Consider the following 7,955-nt stretch of genomic DNA (forward strand, 5'->3'; position numbering starts at 1 on the left):
GGAAAGCCCCTCGGAGCGCCCGGAGTGTCTGGCGATGGGCCGGGACCCCGCACGGGGGAGAGGCCCTGGCTCCATTCGCCAGCTGGATGCTATTGATCCCTTTCCTCGCCACCTCTTTCTTCCTGAGCTTCCTCTCCCTATTTAATTCCCTTCCCTCTGCTCCTCCGCAGCCGCCCGGGCAGCGCTCCGAGAGGAGCCGGGCACTGCGGGCACCCGGGGGCGCAGAGCGGTAAGTGCGGAGGGGGAGCGGGGCAGCCCCCAGCCGGCCCCCGCCCCCCACACCCCCGCCACATCCTAGCAGAGACCTCGGACCCTGTAGCCCCCTCCCCAACCCCCTCAGCTTCCCAGAGCTGCTCTCGGGTCCCCACCCGTGCCCGCTGGCCCCGGGGCTCCGGAGGGGGCGGCGGGGGGGGCGCAGCCCCACAGCCGGGGGAGGAATCGAGCCTTGCTGCCGCTACCCCCCGGTGCTGCTGCGCACCTCGAGGACTGTTTGGAGCTCAAATCGGTTTATTTTTTTTTTTCCCCCATTGCACTTAGGAACAGCGCGAAGGCACAAACGCTCCGGCCAGGACCAGCCCCAGCGGAGGGGCCGCACCGCGGGCGGTGCTGCCGCCGAGCGCGCACCGGGCACCGACCAAACCGTCGGGGTTTACCGGGCAAGGGAAGAAAAGGAGCCGGAACGCGGCTCCACGAACCCCGCCGGGAGCTAAAAGTTCCTTAAAGTTCTTTAAGGCTTCAAAATAACAGCACCATCGCCTGGCAGGTGAATTATTTAGTGCCTATAGATCCCTCGCAAACCCTTTCATTTCGGTTCCAAACCATCCCCAGCCCAGCCTTTGCCTATGGATGTCTCGATTTTCCAACAATCAAGCGGGAGGCAAAGAGCGTGGCAATTCCTGCTAATCGATTTTCCATACAATGGGCCCCAGATGATGTTTTAAAATGTGAGAAACTAAAATGTGTTGGTTTAAATAAGACTTTTGCAATCAATAGCTTTTAAAAAAAGAGTCTTTGATACCGGTTCTTGAAGGGGATTCAAACGCTTTCGCTTCCAAAACAAAACAAAGCAGGAAAAAAAAAAAAAAGCCACGCCGGAAAAGTTCCGCCTGGATTTGGGGTCATTAAAGCGGGATGTGGAGAAAGCCGCTCGGGGGGCGCAACTCCGGGACCGCAGCCCCCCGACCCCGCCGTCCGGAGCGCGCCCCCTCCTCGGGGCTCGGCTCCCCCCGGGCAGGGGCAGTCCCGCGTTTCTGCCCCTTTCCCTCCCTGTTCCGCCTGTTCGGGTGCGATTTTCCCTTCCCCACTCTCCCGGCGGCGTCCAGTCGCGTTGCACTGTGGTTTGTTGCGCCCCGGGAAGGAATCCAGCGGAGAAAAAAACTCCGGCCCTTTCCTCACCGACCGCTTCCTCTCCTTAAAATCCCGGTCCCCCTCGGTCGATCATCGAGATCTGCGCCGTCGCAGAGTATTTTTTTCCCCCTAATTTTAAGACAGTTTTAGCCGCAAGATCAGGCCCTTTCCCCACCCCTCCGGACTTAATTTTCCCTTCCCTTTCCCTTTGGCGAGATATAATATAATTTTTTTAATGCCCTACCCGCGTGAAAATTTTTGTTCTCTCTGCAGACTCGGCCCAGGAGGTGTTTAGGGACAGGAGCAGAGCGGGGGTCCGGCCGGGAGCTGCCCCCTCCCCGCCCGGCTCCGCCGCCCGCCGTGCCCCGGTGCCGCCGGGTCGGGCGTGGGCCGCGCTGGGAGGGGGGGGAAAGCGGCAGCAACGGGGGAGAGCGATGCGGAGGGGTCGGGAGGGAGGGTTAGGGGCTGAACCGGCCCCTCCACGGCCTTCCCGGAGACTTTTCTCGTTTACCCGGAAACTTTGGGCGGCCTCGAAACTCAGCGGGCGGCAGCGGCGGGGTCCCGGCGGCGGCAGGGAGTGGGGAACGGGGGGTTTCTATCCGATTTCTCCCCCGAGGGGACATTTGAGGACGGGCCGTGTCTCTTTTCGATGTAACCCCAGCAGGTTTTCACCGAACGAAGTGGCCCCGCGGAGCTGCGGCGCATCCCGGCCCGGGGCCGGGCGCCCCCGGGATTCCGCACCCACCTCGGCCGGGACGCGGGGCCCGGGTCCCCCCCGCCGCCTCCGCCCCGCCAACACCACCGGGAGCCTTCCGGAGCCTCTTTCAGCCGCAATTTGTTTTCAAAAGTTCCCCGCAGAGCAGCACTGAACTTTACACCCTGGCAGTGGCACGGGAAGGGCTCGACTCTGTCGGAACATTCGGGGAAAAAGCGTGGAAAAATCTCTGGGATTTTGCCCAGTTACGAGATATAAAAATTATATAATCGAATTTTTATTTTTTTTCTTCTAATTTTTCCCATCCATCCCGTTGTCTCTCTGCTTTTCCCTGGTCAGGCCCGGTCACCCCGAGCCGACTTGGGGTGCGGGTGTCCCCCAGTGGAACTCACGCATAGAGTTCGCCCGAGCTTTACGGGACGGGACCGCGGGTGTCCCCCAGACCTCCGAAATGTCCTTGCTCCCCCTGCTCTGCCTTCTGCTCCTTCTGCATTTTGAAAATCTTCAAACCCGCCTCTCTGAGCACCCCAAAAGCTCTCTGAGGCTCGGGGGGCTGGAGGCAGGAGCCGGGGCGGGGCTGGGGTCGGTAAAACATCGAGGGAACGGGAGGAACCCGGCGCTTTCTGCCGCGCCGCATCCCCTGTGCACCGACAGCAAGCAAGCCAGATGCAGTCATTTTATACACAATATAGATAATCCATAGTATATATATCCTATACATAATATATATAGAAAGCGAGAGGATTTTTAATATAAATGGATTTTTAAAATATATTCTATATATTTTAAATTTTTTTCCCCTCTGTTTCCCGCAGATATTTTCCTGTCTCTTCAGGCTCCTTCACCTGGCTCGGGAGAAGCCGTCTCTGCTTTTTCGCTAAGATCCCGGCTTTGGACACTTTTCTCGCCGCTCCCGAGGGCAGAGGGAAGGAAGGCAGGGCCTTGTGCCATCTGCAGATTGGCCCGGGGAGGGGGAGCGGGCCCGGAACCCCCGGTCCCGGCGGCTCAGCCCCGCAACAGGTACCGGGGCTCCCCTCCCGGGGCTGCGGGAAGAGCCTGGGAGGCAGTGGTGGGGTCAGGAAGGGCTGGGGTGAGGGGAAATGGGAAATGGAGCTGGGGAAATGGCAAATGGAGCTGGGTCAAGGGGACAGGCAGGGACAGAGACAGGCGCTGTGGGGGTGACGGAAAACCGGGAAGGAGATGGGAAAGGGGACAAGGCAACGATGGTGACACGGCAGGGAGGGGGATGAGGAAAATGGGAAATTATGCAGGGGGGATGACAAGGCAGCGATGAGGCTGAGAAAGGGGATGAGGGCAAACAAAAATTTAATCAGCCGGGACAAGACAGGGACCCCCAACCCCCATGAGAGCAGCAGCTGCCCTGGGGGACACAGAGCGGGTCCCTGCAGGTTCGGGTGCCCAGGCCTGCCCCTCGCCCACCCGGACACGGAGCTCAGGTCTCCAAAATCCTCCCGAGTGGCTCAGACACTAGGAGCAACCACAGCCGATACCGCACAGACCCGCCCCAGGGAAACCCGCACCCACCGCCCCCGAGCCCCCTCCTCCTACCAAACCCTGCCACCTCCCCTCACAAAGCCACCCCCACCCCCCCGGTGGCAGATGCCACCCCAGAGCCAGCCTGGCTGGGGCACGAGGTGCTGGCACCCCTTTTTCCCGTGACCTCCTCTCTCCCGCAGCAGTAATTGCTGCTGTATTTATCCAAACTAGGAGGGGGTGCCAGAGAAAGACTTCGAAGAGTAATTTTCCGGGAATTCTCCTCGGTGTAATTGTCTTGATAATAAATCCAGACGCTTAGCCTGTGTATGAATTGCTTTTTACCATTTTCATTTATTATTGAACACAGTGGGGAGAGGGGGAAAACGCAACAGGGCTCTTTCTTGTGAGAGAGAAGGGGCGAAGGGGCTGAGGAGACAATTTCTCTGCAGATCCGGGAAACCTGGATGTGTTCATCATCCTGCTCTTTGCTTTGCTGGGTTTTTTCTCCCCTTCATATTTAGTCCATTTCCCCACCCCCCACTTTTTTGGGGGGGGTTATTGAAAACTAATTAAATAACCGGTTAGCTAACACGTTAAATTAAGATCCACTCTTGGATTTAATGATGTCTCCGGAAGAATTGACAGAAATGTGAAGACAGACTGTCAATAGATTCCTTCCCCTGGTTACAGTGTATAAATGTGATTAAAACAGATCTCCAAGAAGGGTGTCCCGGCTATCGGGGATGGAGCCAGCGGGGCACCTGCGAGCTCTGGAAGGAAACATCTCCCGAAGTGCGTGCTGAGTGGGGAGATGGATGGTAGGACAAGATTGCTGCTCCCTGGAGGATGAGAAACCACCCTGAGCCGTGATTTGGGCTGGAGGGAGACCCTGGGAAAAGCTGTGGGGAAGAGAGGCGCATCTCACAGACATTGCCAGGCTGCGCAGTGCAGCAGCAGAGCTGCTCCTCCATCCCCGGGCCTCGCAGCGCTCCAGGGCAGCCTTGTGCCAGCAGCACGGAGCAGCAAAGCTGAGCCCAGCCGTGCAAACAGCCGGCGTGGTGAGCACACACCCATGGCTTTCTGCCTAAGCTCTCAGGTAAAGGTTACCTTAGCATCCAGGCTGGAAAAAATCAATGGCTGATACAGCATGAGACTCAGAGAGACAACATACATCTATCACTTAGGGATTCGATGGGCTTAGAATAGTCTTGTCAACAAATGATTGTTTAAACAGAATATCTCAACTGTTTATGGCACCCTTAATCCATACATCTGAGCACCACTGGAACAAGTGGGGAGCACGGATTGCTCTGTGGAAACCTCTGTCGTTAGGTCCGGGGCTGCAGAACACTTAAGCATGTGCTTAAGTCTTTTAGACTTCAAATTAATCATGCACTTAAGTGTTTTGCTCGGCCAGGCCTGGCTTAAGAACGGGGAAATACCTGTCATTATGTTAATGGATGAAGTTTTTGTTTCCTGCTCTTCATTTGTAAAGGGCTGTGCACGTGTGCTCTGGGCGCGGAGGCTCCTGGCTGATTTATCCAGTGTGCAAACAGAGCCGGTGTCACCCGGCTTCCCGGGTTATTCTGCAGCCTTCCCTTCTCCCCTGGGCACTGCAGTCCTTCATGTGGCATTTCAGGGAGGCCTCGGGTCAGTGGGAAGGGGGGTGGTGGGTGAGAACCCCCCAGGGGCTGTGAGTTACACGATGTGGAGGGCAGCAGATGGAGAGGGCTAAAAAAAAAAAAAAAAAAAAAAAAAAAAAAAAAAAAAAAAAAAGAAGAAGCTGCAGGAGAGTGGAGAGGAAAAAGAAGCAGGAAAAGCACCACAGACCTGGAGCAACAGCTCAGATATCCACAGGGACCTGAGCAGGGGGAGAGAAGTTCCAGATCCCCACGCTGGAGATCTCCTGGAGACCCCCAGAGCCCCCAGCACCAGGAGATGAGGCAGCTGCTGAGGAGATGCTGTCACATCCCTTGGTCCCTCCGTGGGTGGCTCAGCTGTGATGTGGGTGATGCCCAGAGGAGCTGGAACAGAGGCTAGACAGAGTCAAGAGGAATAAAACTGAATTTATTGAGGGGTCTTCAAATTCCACACCCTGACAGTAGCAGTGCCACTGCCTGGATGGTTCCAAGACGGAAGGGAAAGAGAGCTTGGTCAGATCTCACATTTTTACAGGTTTTAGTCCATTTGCATACAGAAATCAACTGTGCAATTAATAGCCTCAAACCATGAAGTTTCATCCTCCCTGTTTGCTTGCCTGTCCTCCTCTTTTCACATTGTGCTTAGGGTTTGAAGAGATTTTCCTGGGGTCCCCAGCTGGAATAGGATAGTTTTGTCTTCACCACCCTGTGAAAAGATCCTAGTAACCCTTAATATAAAACTAAAAGCTGCACACCCAACAGAACGGAAAAACTTAAGGCATCATGGGGAGCCCGGGGAAGTGGTGGTTTCCCTGTCCCTGACAGTGCTCAGGAAACCTGTGCAGATGTGCCAGGGCTGTGCTCAGTGGTGGACCTGGCAGGGCTGGGTTAATGGCTGATGTCAGAGAGCTTTTCTAAATTAAATGACTCCTTCAGAGCCAGCATTGCCACTCCCTCCTTTGCACCCACAGCCTGTCTAGCTCGGGGGTCTCCTGGCAGGGGGGTCTCTGGCTGTGGGCTCTGCTTCTCAGCATTGTCCCCCATTAATCACAGCACCAACTCATCACGTTGGGAAGGTGAAGCTTCTGTTTCCTCCCCCAAGCTTCCACGAAAATGTGAAAGCAGCCTCTCAGGTGTTCATGGGCTTTGCAAGGGAACATCAGCTTTTAGAAACAGGACCTAAAGAATAAAACCTGCAACGTTTCTCCTAAAAATGTAGAATATTTTTTTTTTCTGCAAAACGAATAATCTTACATTGTTAAGTGTCTCTCTCTCCTTCCCACCTGCAGCCCTTCTCTTCCTCCCTTTCCTTGATGCTCTCAGAGAATCCCAGAATGGTTTGGGTTGGGAGGGATCTTAAAACTCATCCAGCGCCATCCCAGCCCTGGCAGGGACACCCCCCCCCCCCCCGTCCCCAATGTCCAGCCTGGCCTGGGACACTGCCAGGGATCCAGGGGCAGCCACAGCTGCTCTGGGCACCCTGTGCCAGGGCTCCCCACCCTCCCAGGGAACAATTCCTGCCCAATATCCCATCCAGCCCTGCCCTCTGCCACTGGCAGCCATTCCCTGTGTCCTGTCCCTCCATCCCTTGTCCCCAGTCCCTCTCCAGCTCTCCTGGAGCCCCTTTAGGCCCTGCCAGGGGCTCTGAGCTCTCCCTGGAGCCTTCTCCAGGTGAGCACCCCCAGCTGTTCAGCTGTTCATCCTGGTTAATGCTCCATGCCTGATGGGTCTCACTGGGTGGGACTGGGGTAATTCTGTCCCAAGATGTCACCTCCCTCTCTTCCTCCAAAATCCACGTCCCAATCTCAAACCCTTCAGCGATTTTGAGCCCATGGAGACCTTTCCCCCCTCCTCAGGAGCGCTGGGCTGGTGTCGAGGGGAGGCTGGGGGAGGGATGGCCACAGCCCTGCCCATCTGGGGACACCAGGAAGGGCTCAAAGCCAAAGCCCAGCCCCAGCCCCCTGGAGCAGCAGCTGCTGGAGCTGTTCAGAGATCTGGGGAAAGGAGGAGCACTGTGAACATCCTCCCTGCCTGGGTGCTGCAGCTGAGGATCAGCCCTGAAGGTTCCTGTGGCAGGCAGGACCTGGAGGATTTTCCCGAGACGCAGCTCAGCTCTGGGGCCAGGGCAGAGCTTGTCAGATATCGAGCAGGGCCGTCAATGCTGCAGCTCTGAGTGAAAGCAAAAATCAGTTAATGTTCCTGCCGAGCCCTGCTCTGGGCGTGGGGAGTCCTCACGGAACCCGGGGCGGGTGATTGGTGAGGGGCTGCTTGGTAAAGTGATCATTCAGCAGCCATTAGCGTGTGTATAAAGCAAAATATCCCAAAAATCCCAGCGGGAAGAGGGAAAGCACTGCCCCAATTCGAGGAAGTGCTGCTATTCATCAGAGCCTGTAAGAACCTGCTTAACCCCCCTGGGAATTTGGAGAAGGGGTTTGGGATCTGACAGGATTCTCCTTTGGTGAGGATTTATGGGAATTTTAATATCTTCATGTAGGAAAAACAAACGCCAAGGAATTGAAAAAAGAAATCTCAACCATCACAGGCGTTGTCAATCAAGGCAGGGGGTTCTGACAGGGCTTTAGAGCAGCAGCTAAATTTAAGTTCAGGCCGTTTTTCAAATTTCCTTTTAGTGTAAATAAATCATGATTTAAAAACAAAAATAAAAACACACAGGGCTGGAAGGGGAAAATAATTCCTTTGGAAATGCTGAAGTGGGATAATCTGATGACTCCTGTTCTTTTCACATGGCAAATGAA

The 7,955-nt window shown here is 55.6% G+C and overlaps 1 long non-coding RNA gene across 2 annotated transcripts; it reads left to right on the forward strand.

The window, feature by feature from the left end:
- On the forward strand, window positions 1-3,599 carry LOC306813312. Of its 2 annotated transcripts, XR_013776965.1 has the most exons (4): window positions 1-229; window positions 538-763; window positions 2,878-3,082; window positions 3,472-3,599. It is a non-coding gene; the product is annotated as an uncharacterized lncRNA (long non-coding RNA). The 2 variants fall into 2 exon arrangements; XR_013776966.1 differs by lacking the exon at window positions 3,472-3,599 and having other exon boundaries at window positions 2,878-3,130.
- The last annotated feature ends 4,356 nt before the right edge of the window (window positions 3,600-7,955 follow it).

Source organism: Erithacus rubecula (genome assembly GCF_903797595.1).
Source record: "Erithacus rubecula genome assembly, chromosome: 28".
NCBI lineage: Eukaryota > Metazoa > Chordata > Aves > Passeriformes > Muscicapidae > Erithacus > Erithacus rubecula.